This window comes from Lolium perenne, chromosome 5 (assembly GCF_019359855.2).
Source record: "Lolium perenne isolate Kyuss_39 chromosome 5, Kyuss_2.0, whole genome shotgun sequence".
Taxonomy (NCBI): Eukaryota; Viridiplantae; Streptophyta; class Magnoliopsida; order Poales; family Poaceae; genus Lolium; species Lolium perenne.
The window spans coordinates 39,924,224-39,934,257 of record NC_067248.2 but is presented as its reverse complement, the minus strand read 5'-3'; the positions used below and the strand labels follow the sequence as shown (position 1 = coordinate 39,934,257).

General features: G+C 46.0%; 1 long non-coding RNA gene across 4 annotated transcripts; it reads left to right on the top strand.

Moving 5' to 3' along the window:
• The first annotated feature begins 314 nt into the window (after positions 1–314).
• Positions 315–4,074, top strand: LOC127298531 (uncharacterized). 4 transcript variants are annotated; one of them, XR_007849819.1, is made up of 7 exons: positions 315–810; positions 955–1,124; positions 1,421–1,720; positions 1,808–1,906; positions 2,001–2,056; positions 2,144–2,242; positions 3,131–4,071. It is a non-coding gene; the product is annotated as an uncharacterized lncRNA (long non-coding RNA). The 4 variants fall into 4 exon arrangements; XR_007849818.2 differs by having other exon boundaries at positions 317–810; positions 2,606–4,072; XR_011744744.1 differs by having other exon boundaries at positions 315–866; positions 2,144–4,074.
• Positions 4,075–10,034: the final 5,960 nt, after the last annotated feature.

The window sequence follows — 10,034 nt, the reverse complement described above, 5'->3', positions numbered from 1 at the left end:
GACTAGGGCATGCTCCTATGTAGCGCGGTGGTGCCCCGCCCCCTCCGGCCCTTCCCACGCGCATCGTATCTTTTTTGCTCAGTGGGTGCTAGCTGTGGTGGATGGTGGCCTCAGCGTTTTCAAGCCGTGCTTCTTTCGTTTTCTTATTATGCTACTTGTTTTGCCTTTAAGTAAGCTGTTTTGTGAACACTATGTATACGACCATATATTATACACTATATAAAAGCTAAACAGATTCATGCGCTCTAAACGTTTTGGTAACTGTAGATTGCTATTTATCCGCTCTTTCGTCGGGTCATTGGCTGACACGTACAGTTTTTCTGTTTGACCTCCATGGTTCCCCCGGTTAGTTGTTTTCCATTAAAAATTTTTTGGCCGGGCGGGTAACCGGCAACCGGCTGTTGGCCTCTCTCCGCCCCTCTCTCCTTCCTACTTTTGTGGATCCTCTTCCCGTGGTATCGTATCCATTACCTTCTGCTTGATTCGGTCAGAGCAGCTGGTCAAAGCGGTGCCCCCATCTCTCTTCCTCCCTATTGCCGCCTCCCACACTATTCTCTAGCCCGGCCTCCTCTTTCCTCTCTCTTGCTGCCATGCCATCTACCGACGCGGCTGACGGCGTGAAGGACGGCTGACGGCGTGGAGGAGGAGTTCGGGTCAGCCCACTCCTTCCCGACGCAGATGGCGGCGTGTGGGCGCTAGTGGGGGGACTTAAACTACAGGATTCGAGGCTAGACGGAGGCGATGCCGACCCGTTGAGGGACGTCATGTCTACCAGGATGTTGTTGTGCGGGCCTTCTCCGCCTCATGCAGGTCTTCTGCCCCTTCCCTCTTACTAATTCACTTTTTTGATCTGTTCATGATCTTAGGTTATTCTTTTCCCTTTCATATTTGTGATTCATTTTTTTTTGTATCTTTTTGTTTCCCCAACCAATACTGAAAAATAGTACCTTGCAGGGAAACCAACAGGACAACTATGCAACCATACCTGGTAAAAGAGATTTGCCGCCTAGAGGGTTTCAACAGAAAATCATAATGTGTGTCCCCGGATCTAGGAGTACATGCCTATAGGGATCAATCTACCTGGCAAAAAGTGTTGAGTTGGACTTCATTATTATTACCGAGAGGTACCTTCTAAATATTCAGACACTTCGTTTAGCTATTATCACTCATAAAAATGACACATACAATTAGCTAGGTCGCTAGGGGAATTCAATCTTACCGTCCGTCAATGCCCATTCCATTATCAAAGAGAAATAAGTGAGCACTTATGTTTTTTTGCCGACAAACACGCCTGCATATTGGCTTGCTGCACTTATATTTCAACTGGCTGATTTTCTGCAATATAACCAAGAATTCCAATCTGTAGTACAGATACTTGCTAACAAACTTTTTTTATATATACACTTAACTGATGTTTCAGGGCAACACAATGGAAGGCTGTGTACCACCCAATCGAGTATACAAGTTCAGAGAACAACTAAAGGAAGGTTCTATCTACAGGTTTGAGTCTTTTATTGTTGCTGCAGCATGGAACAAATACAAGACAGCCAATCATCCGTATAGGATCAAGATTACTCAACGCACAAAAGTCATCGAAGCAATTCCGGATTCTGAAATGTTTCCTTTGTTCCCGTATAATGCGAATCATTTGCTGTTCTGTAGTCACCCTAATCGTTTGCTATTCTGTAGTCACGTGCAGGGGACAACACCTTTCTATCAGGTTTCCACTGGATGCAGCCTGTACATTTCATATTAAATTATCTGCTTTTTATGTGCACTTGATTCTCCTTTTTCGTACCAATTTCAGATGTTGCTGTACTGGTGACCATGGACTATTCTTAATGAATATCACTCGGTCGAATACGAATCAAGAGCCAAGGAGGCATATCGTCTTAAAAGATGCTAGGTATGGCTTTTGGTATAGGTAGCAGCGAAGAAATTCCGGATTCTGAAATTTTTCCTTTGTTCCCGTATAATGCGAATCATTTGCTGTTCTGTAGTCAGGCGAATCGTTCGCTATTCTGTAGTCATGCGCAGGGGACAACCTTTCTATCAGGTTTCCACTGGATGCAGCATGTACATTTCATATTAAATTGTCTGTTTTTTATGTGCAATTGATTCTCCTTTTTCGTACCAATTTCAGATGTTGCTGTACTGGTGACCATGGACCATTGTTAATGAATACCACTCGGTCGAATACGAATCAAGAGCCAATGAGGCATATTCTCTTAAAATATGCTAGGTATGGCTTTTGGTATAGGTAGCAGTACTTCAGCGGGCCGTTATGAAACTACATGCGTACCTTTGTTAGGCGATAAACGCAAGCATGTTCTATCTAGGTATTGCAAGGTGTTAATGATGTTCTACATCGAGGGCTAGAGAGTATGGCTTGGATGGTTGTTACAAATCACTATCTCAACTGCAATTTTGCATCTACTATAATAACATGTTCTCCACATATCAGGACCTTAGAAGCAAGAAAAAAGACCATGTTATGTCGGCATATAATTCTCACTTCAGTTTCTCAATTTATGGATTTCTGTAATTTCTCACTTCAGTTTCTCAACTTTTAAAGAGCATAATGTTGCAACTATTTTCATACTAGGTGGTGGAAATGTGTTGTTGGTGTTCGAAGTCCATTGTTGCCCAGTGCACACCATGCCTCCAGGGATCTTGCATCTAATAATTTATAGAACAAGGTGTCACAAATGTATTGGTGATGTTCTGCGTCCATTGCTGCACAGCCACAGAGCATGTCTTCACTGATTTTTCATGATAACTTAAAGCGGAAATCAAGGATAAATGTTTTGTTGCATGATGCTTTATATATATAGTTCTAATGACACACCTGTTTATTGTACATACTGCACCACTGTTCTTTTTAAGTTAAACTGTGGCAGGACCATATTCGCTGAAAGAACTATATTTTCCATTTACCTTTCCCAAAAATATTTTTCTTCTATTATACTGCAAAACCTCCTACTAATCTTCCTTCAATATCAGTGTTCCCTATGCAATGAATGGGATCAATACGGGAAAATTAGATGATATTATTCGTAATGTCATACCACATTACCGCTTCTTGGGTATTAAATTTACAAGTTTGTAAATTTTGTTTGTTGTTTGGAAGGAAGTGGACACTGAGTGGGTTCGATCGAAGAGAAGTTTGTGCTGGGTTTCCTGAGCTGATTGGGATGCGTCTCCTTCGGTCGGTAAAAGGAGTAATTTACAAGTTTAAACTAAAAAGGTGAATGCATGTTTGACCTATAAATATTTCGCTCCTGCTCCTCACTACTAAACAGAAGATGTTGACATATCCAGTCTCTTTGTGCGTTAGCAGTAGTAAGAGAGGGTATGTAGTGCTGCTTCATACATATTATAGTCCTAAAAAAATGGTTATTGTACATATTGCACTGCTCTTCGTTTTAACTTAAAATGTGTCCCCAACCATATTCACTAAAACAACTGCATGAATGCACTTTTCCATTTACCTTTCTCAAAATGCATTTGTTTGATTATATTTTAAGGAAACTTGCTATTGAGCTTGCTTCAATATCAGTGTTCCGGACCAGGTCAGATATGAGATGAATCAGATCAATCGGGGAAAATATTTGATGATCTTAGTCTTAACATGATACTACTTTTCTACCACTTCTTGGGTACTATATTTATAAGCTTCTAAGTTTTGTTCCATTGATTGGAAGGAAGTGGCTGTGGTGAGTCCAATGGAAAATATTTGATGATCTTAGTCTTAACATGATCTAAGTTTTGTTCATGCTGGGTTCCATGTTGTTCGTTGTCCTCCTGTTGCTGACCTTTTTCCTTAGTTGATTGGTATGCAACCTACCGATTTTACCTCATTACAAGAACTCTACTATATGTAGATCATTCGACCGCAGAAATAGTAGGCTTCGGTTAGATGAAGGAACTATGTAGTCAGTACTCTTTTCTTTGTACAGTCAGTGTGCTAAAAACTACCACTGCATAGTGTTCTACTGTATATATGTGTTGTATATAATTGCAGTCAATGAATTTATAAGAGACTGTCTCTTTTGCTTCATCTTCTTTGTATTACTTTTTATCCCCTGAGAAGGCCCCCTTCATAGTCGATACAGTATTAGAAACTATGGTTCATAGTACACATGTGTTCTCTCATAGGTCAAGCTGCAAGACAGCAGACCATGTGTATTTAATTTTCCCTGCATTCCCTAAAAATAGTAAAGACAACTTCGCTGGCGTGTTCTTCTGGTCAACAAAGCTAATTCACATGGTTCAAGAAACATTGCTTATTTCCTAGGAAATATTCTATTGCTTTATTTTGGGGGAATTGAAATTTACTATTCGCACCCGACATACTAACAATTGCACTTACGTTTCTTAAGAAGAGTCTGCCGGTGATAGTAGAACGAAGAACAATGCACAGCGTGTCCGCAATCATGAAATTAAGATGTATATATACATCAATAGGAATCTCATCTATTTTTGCTAAAGCATCCTTACTAGATGAATCACAATGTTAAAACTGAAGGTACACCCTTTCAAAAAAAAAAAAAATTAAGGCACACATGACCATATTTGGTAATCCAACACTATCATAATAAAATTTAGGCATAGTAGAAATATTAGTACATAGCTCACATAAGCATAGCATTCAAATTTACGGATAGTATGAGGGATAGTGGTCTCAACATGGCTGAACTCCAATTGCCAGAGTTAGCAAATTGAAATTGAGTTTCAGTTTCCTTAATGCAATGGTGCCAATTTTAATCTGTGCATTACGCTTAACATGGACAAAACACTTGCAGCATTATGTAGGCATAAGTAATAAGCAGAATAACATACCAGTTGGCAGTTAATTGTGAAATCCGTTCCGCAATTGCTCCAGTATCGCAGCCGGATCCAGCCATCCCACATTCGCGTGCAGCTTCCAGGCGCCGTGGCGACCACCTCAGCCAGGGCATCCCGCTCCATCCCGACCCGATCCGGCTCCCCCTCGATTCCCGCTGCCCCCGTGAACCACCACGAGCGTACACTCCCCATCTCCATGCAATGGAAATGCTCTATCCATAGATGGCCAATGCAGCCCGCCTCGCCGCCCCGTCCGTGCACCAGCTACGCCTCAGGATCAGGAGAGGACTGCGATGGCGAGGTCACCGTTCGTGACAGCGATGACCAGCTACAGCGCGACGTCCGACCTCAATGCAGGTGTCGGCGCCTGCTGGGAGCTGCAGGCTGGTCAATTCCTCCTGCGCAAAGGAGGGCCCCGACCTCCTCGGTCCGGTGGAGCGCACGGCTGGTCCTCCTCGACACGGAGATGCAACCGCTGGTCGCCGACCTGGGCATCCACCGACTGATCCGTGGTGAAGGGGACAGCACGAACAAGCCGGTGGTGCTTCTGCAGCTGGTGACGGACGAGCTAGGTGCCACATGGGGAGATGGAAGGAAGGGAGGAGACTTTGGCGAGCTTCATGAGGTGGGGCAGCGCCAGTGTGGGGAAGCAGGGCGGTGCCGGTGTGGGGAGGACGGGGCAAATTGTTCGATTTGGGGATGGAGGAGAGGAAGGAGACGGTACACATGTCAGCGGTAGACTTCATCAGTGGTGCCTCCGGTACTGTCAACTTAAATCACTTCTTGGCAAACACTCAGGCCAACTCAATGATAGGATTAAAACAAAGCCAATCAATTCGCTGCACGTCAGTCCGAACAAGTTCCCGCAAGCCATAGTACGGTCTGTAACTCCAGGATTCATTATCAAGCAACATGCTGTGTCAGTTTGGTCAGCTGGCATTCAAACGGAATTCACAAAATATAATGAGTACGTAGACGGAGAATTATGCATAGTGAATTGAGCAAACTAATAACCATTTAACTCGGAGCAGCGGCCGCTGTCCAACAATGTATGTCCAACAGAGCTACGGTTTAACTCCAGAGTACAGACCTAGGTACAGTATCACAATTATATTCTCATTATCAGACAAACGAGGAGTGTAGTCTCAAACCACTCCGCATGTTTTGCAAGAAGCCTCTAGCCTCTGACCACGGCCTGGACATGGTTCAGAGCATGTAGTGACAACAATCATTAACAGCTAACAAGGCAACAGCTTTCAAAAAAAAAAAGCTAACAAGGCAACTGCAACTAGCAACCTGTAAAGCGGAAGTAAGTGGTGTATTTCAGAGCTTTCAAACTGATTTGTAATTTTATTTACTTTTTGGATTATTTGTACTACTGTTGATGATTATTAACAGATCGGTGGATTTCTCGCAAAAAAAAAAGAAAAACTAGGATATACTAATTAGTCTACCTGTTTCATGTAAATCCAACCTCTAGAAGGCATGTATCCTCTCGTGCCACATTGTATTCTACATGATATACACATTTCGTAGCTTGCACACGGTTGTCTATAACACACGGCTAACTACACGCCATGAACAAACCAAGAATGAATTTGTTGGTATACGCAAAGGAAGGTTTGTAGATAGGAGAAAGCATTGGTTATTAGCTGTTAGTGAAGACGATGACGATCTGTCATAACTTGTAAAACTCAAATGCTATGTACGGAGTACCATTTTATTTTTCGAAAATTTCTTTCAGGGCACGCAGAAGGAAAAGTATTGGCATAAAGATTTGTCGACGTACTACATTTTACTAATAAAACCACAAGAACGAACCCGCGGCGCCGCATCTACGTAGAGTACCGGCCAGCCGGCCAGCCGGCCAGCCGGCCAGGTGCATGCCTCGTGTTTCACCAGTCACACATGGTCACATCCTTCGTCTTCTTCTCCCTCGTTTTCCTTCTCCGCCTTCCCTCGTGGTATGAGGCCTTGCATTGCGTGGAGCTCCTGCCTCCACGTTGCTCCTTCGGCCCATGGTTATATAGGACAGAAGGTGCCCATGGCTGGCTAGCTTTGATCCTTTGCATTGCATATAGCCATGGTGGATAAGAGCAGCTTCAGCGGCCTGGGGATGGCGGCCGTGGCCGTGGTGTCAACGGGCGTCATCCTGGCCTCATACCACCTGATCCACCGCCGCCTCGAGTCAAACCTGAAGCTCGACACCACCCTCGGTAAAAGCTCCTTAATTTTCTTAGTTCAATATTTTTCATTCTCTTACGTTTGTAGATATCCATTAATTTAACGCTGCACATGCCCACGCAACACAGCTCGAGCAGAGCAACGGCGGCAGAGCAGGACGAAGAAGAAGGTGCGGTTTGCGGACGACGTGGCAGCGCTGGTGGATACCTCGTCGGAAGGCGACGAGCACCGCAGGCGGCTCCGCGCCACAGTGTGATACAATGCAATTGTGGGGAACCGGCTCAACCCTCCAAGGGGTGGCCTATCACATATATATATGGGTGTGTCATACAAGAGTACATAGGTACAATATACAGAAGCTATACATAGTCTAACACCCTCCCTCAATCTTAGCCACTTCCTAGAGAATCGAGAAGGGTAAGATTGCGCCTACATGCCTCAAACTGTGGCAAAGGCAACGGTTTAGTGAAGATGTCAGCAAGTTGATCTTTTGAAGAGATGAACCTGATCTGGAGTTGCTTCTGTGACACACGTTCCCGTACAAAGTGATAATCAACTTCAATGTGTTTCATTCGTGCATGGAATACCGGATTAGCAGAAAGGTATGTAGCACCGATGTTATCACACCAAAGTATAGCAGGCTGTGATTGGGGTATACCCAATTCCTGAAGCAAAGACTGCACCCATATAACTTCTGCAGTAGCGTCACCAACCGCCTTATACTCAGCTTCAGATCTGCTGCGAGAAACAGTCGCCGCTTTGCGAGCACTCAGGCGATCAAAGTAGAGCCATAGAATACCGCATAGCCCCCCGTGGATCGCCTGTCATCCGGACTGCCAGCCCAGTCCGCATCAGAGAAGGCCGAAAGAACCCCAGAGGGATGAGGCCGTATGTGAAGGCCATAAGACACCGTGAGTCGGATGTAGCGCAAAATTCGCTTAACAGCAGACCAATGGGTGTCACGAGGCGCCTGTAAATACTGACAAACTCGGTTGACAGCAAAAGAAATATCTGGTCTCGTAATCGTCAAGTACTGGAGACCACCAACAATGCTCCTATAGTCCGTAGCATCCGCAGAGGATAACAGCTCACCATCAACAGCCGTAATTCTATCAGTGGTAGACATGGGTGTAGTCGCCGTTTTGCACTTAAGCATCCCAGCCCGCTGGAGCAATTCCAAGGAGTACTTCTTTTGTGTCATAAGCAAGCCATGAGCACTAGGAGAAACCTCAACACCAAGAAAGTAATAAAGTTTACCAAGATCTTTGACAGCAAAATCAGCACCAAGGGAACGAACAAGGGCATCAGCAGCAACCGGAGACGAACTGACTAGAATAATATCATCCACATAGACCAATAGGTACATAGTGACCTCTGGCCTCTGAAGGAGAAATAAAGAGGAGTCAGCTGTAGACGGCGCAAAACCATGAGCACGAAGGGCGGTCGCAAGACGAGCATGCCAGGCACGAGGAGCTTGCTTCAAACCATATAGTGCTTTGGTGAGACGACATATATAATCAGGATGATCAGGGTCAGCAAAACCAGGCGGTTGGCGCATATAAACCTCTTCCTCCAGAACTCCATGAAGAAAGGCATTCTGCACATCCAACTGACGAAGAGACCAACCACGAGTCACAGCAATAGACAGAAGCAACCTGATGGTGGTAGGCTTGACCACTGGACTGAAGATATCTTCATAGTCAAGACCATAACGCTGACGAAAACCCCTGGCAACAAGGCGCGCTTTGTAGCGCTCAATCGATCCATCAGAGTGTTTCTTCACTTTAAAAACCCATTTGGAGTCAATAATGTTGACCCGCGGCGGTGGCGGAACAAGAGTCCACGTCTCGTTGCGAAGAAGAGCATTATATTCTTGTTCCATAGCCTGTCGCCAATGTGGAATACCCATAGCAGCCTGATAGGTCCGAGGTTCAGAAGACGGATCCGCAATGGCAGCAGCCATGCATGCAGCATACCACGCAACTGTGCCATCAGTACGCTCCAGAGGACGATAAATGCCACTGCGACTGCGTGTGTGAGGACGGAGGACAGGAGCCGTCGATGTCGATGGTGCATCCGAAGAGGACCCAGCAGACAAGGGGCTGGGCGATGCATCAGGGGATGGTGTTGGTGAAGCACCAGGGGAGCTGTCCGGCGAAGAGGACAGCTCAGGAGACGCGGCTGGCGTCGGAGACCGCGGAGAGACCGCGGGTGGCGAGGACGAGCCAGTGCCAGGGAACGACGCACGCGGCGACAGTGGCCGAGGCGACGCAGCAGGCGTGAAGGGCTGGGGCGAAGGCCCAGCGCCAGGCGAGGACGCGCGCGGCGTCGAAGGGGCGTCATCTGCATGGGCACGCGATCCCACGCCATGCATGGGCGGGTCGACGTGGGCAGCTGGCGGTGGAGAGGGAGCTGAGTCCCGGTGTGCATGGGCACGCGGCCCCATGCCATGCACGGGCCGATCGACGTGGGAGGCAGGGGGCGTGTCCAAAGGAGGTTCCGTCGCCTCCAAAATTTCCAAGCGAGCCCCACGTCCGGTTCCTGCACCATGGTTAGGCAACAATACTGGAGAGTATGCAACATCATCAAATTGGTCAGAGGCAATAGAGGATGAATGCAGTGATGGTGGGTCGGTGGTGGACACAGGGAGCGTGGAAAACGGAAAGACATGCTCATCAAAGACGACATCCCGGGATATGTAAACACGGTTAGTGGGAACATGAAGGCATTTGTACCCTTTGTGAAGGGAACTATAGCCAAGGAAGACACACTTTTTGGACCTAAATTCCAGCTTGCGTTTGTTGTAAGGGCGCAAATGAGGCCAGCAGGCACACCCAAACACTTTGAAGAATGTATAGTCAGGCTGTTCATTAAGCAAAAGTTCTAGAGGAGTCTTCATATTAAGAACACGAGTGGGAGTACGATTGATGAGAAAACATGCAGTGGTGAAGGCATCACTCCAAAACCGAAAGGGAACCGATGCATGGGCCAAAAGAGTAAGA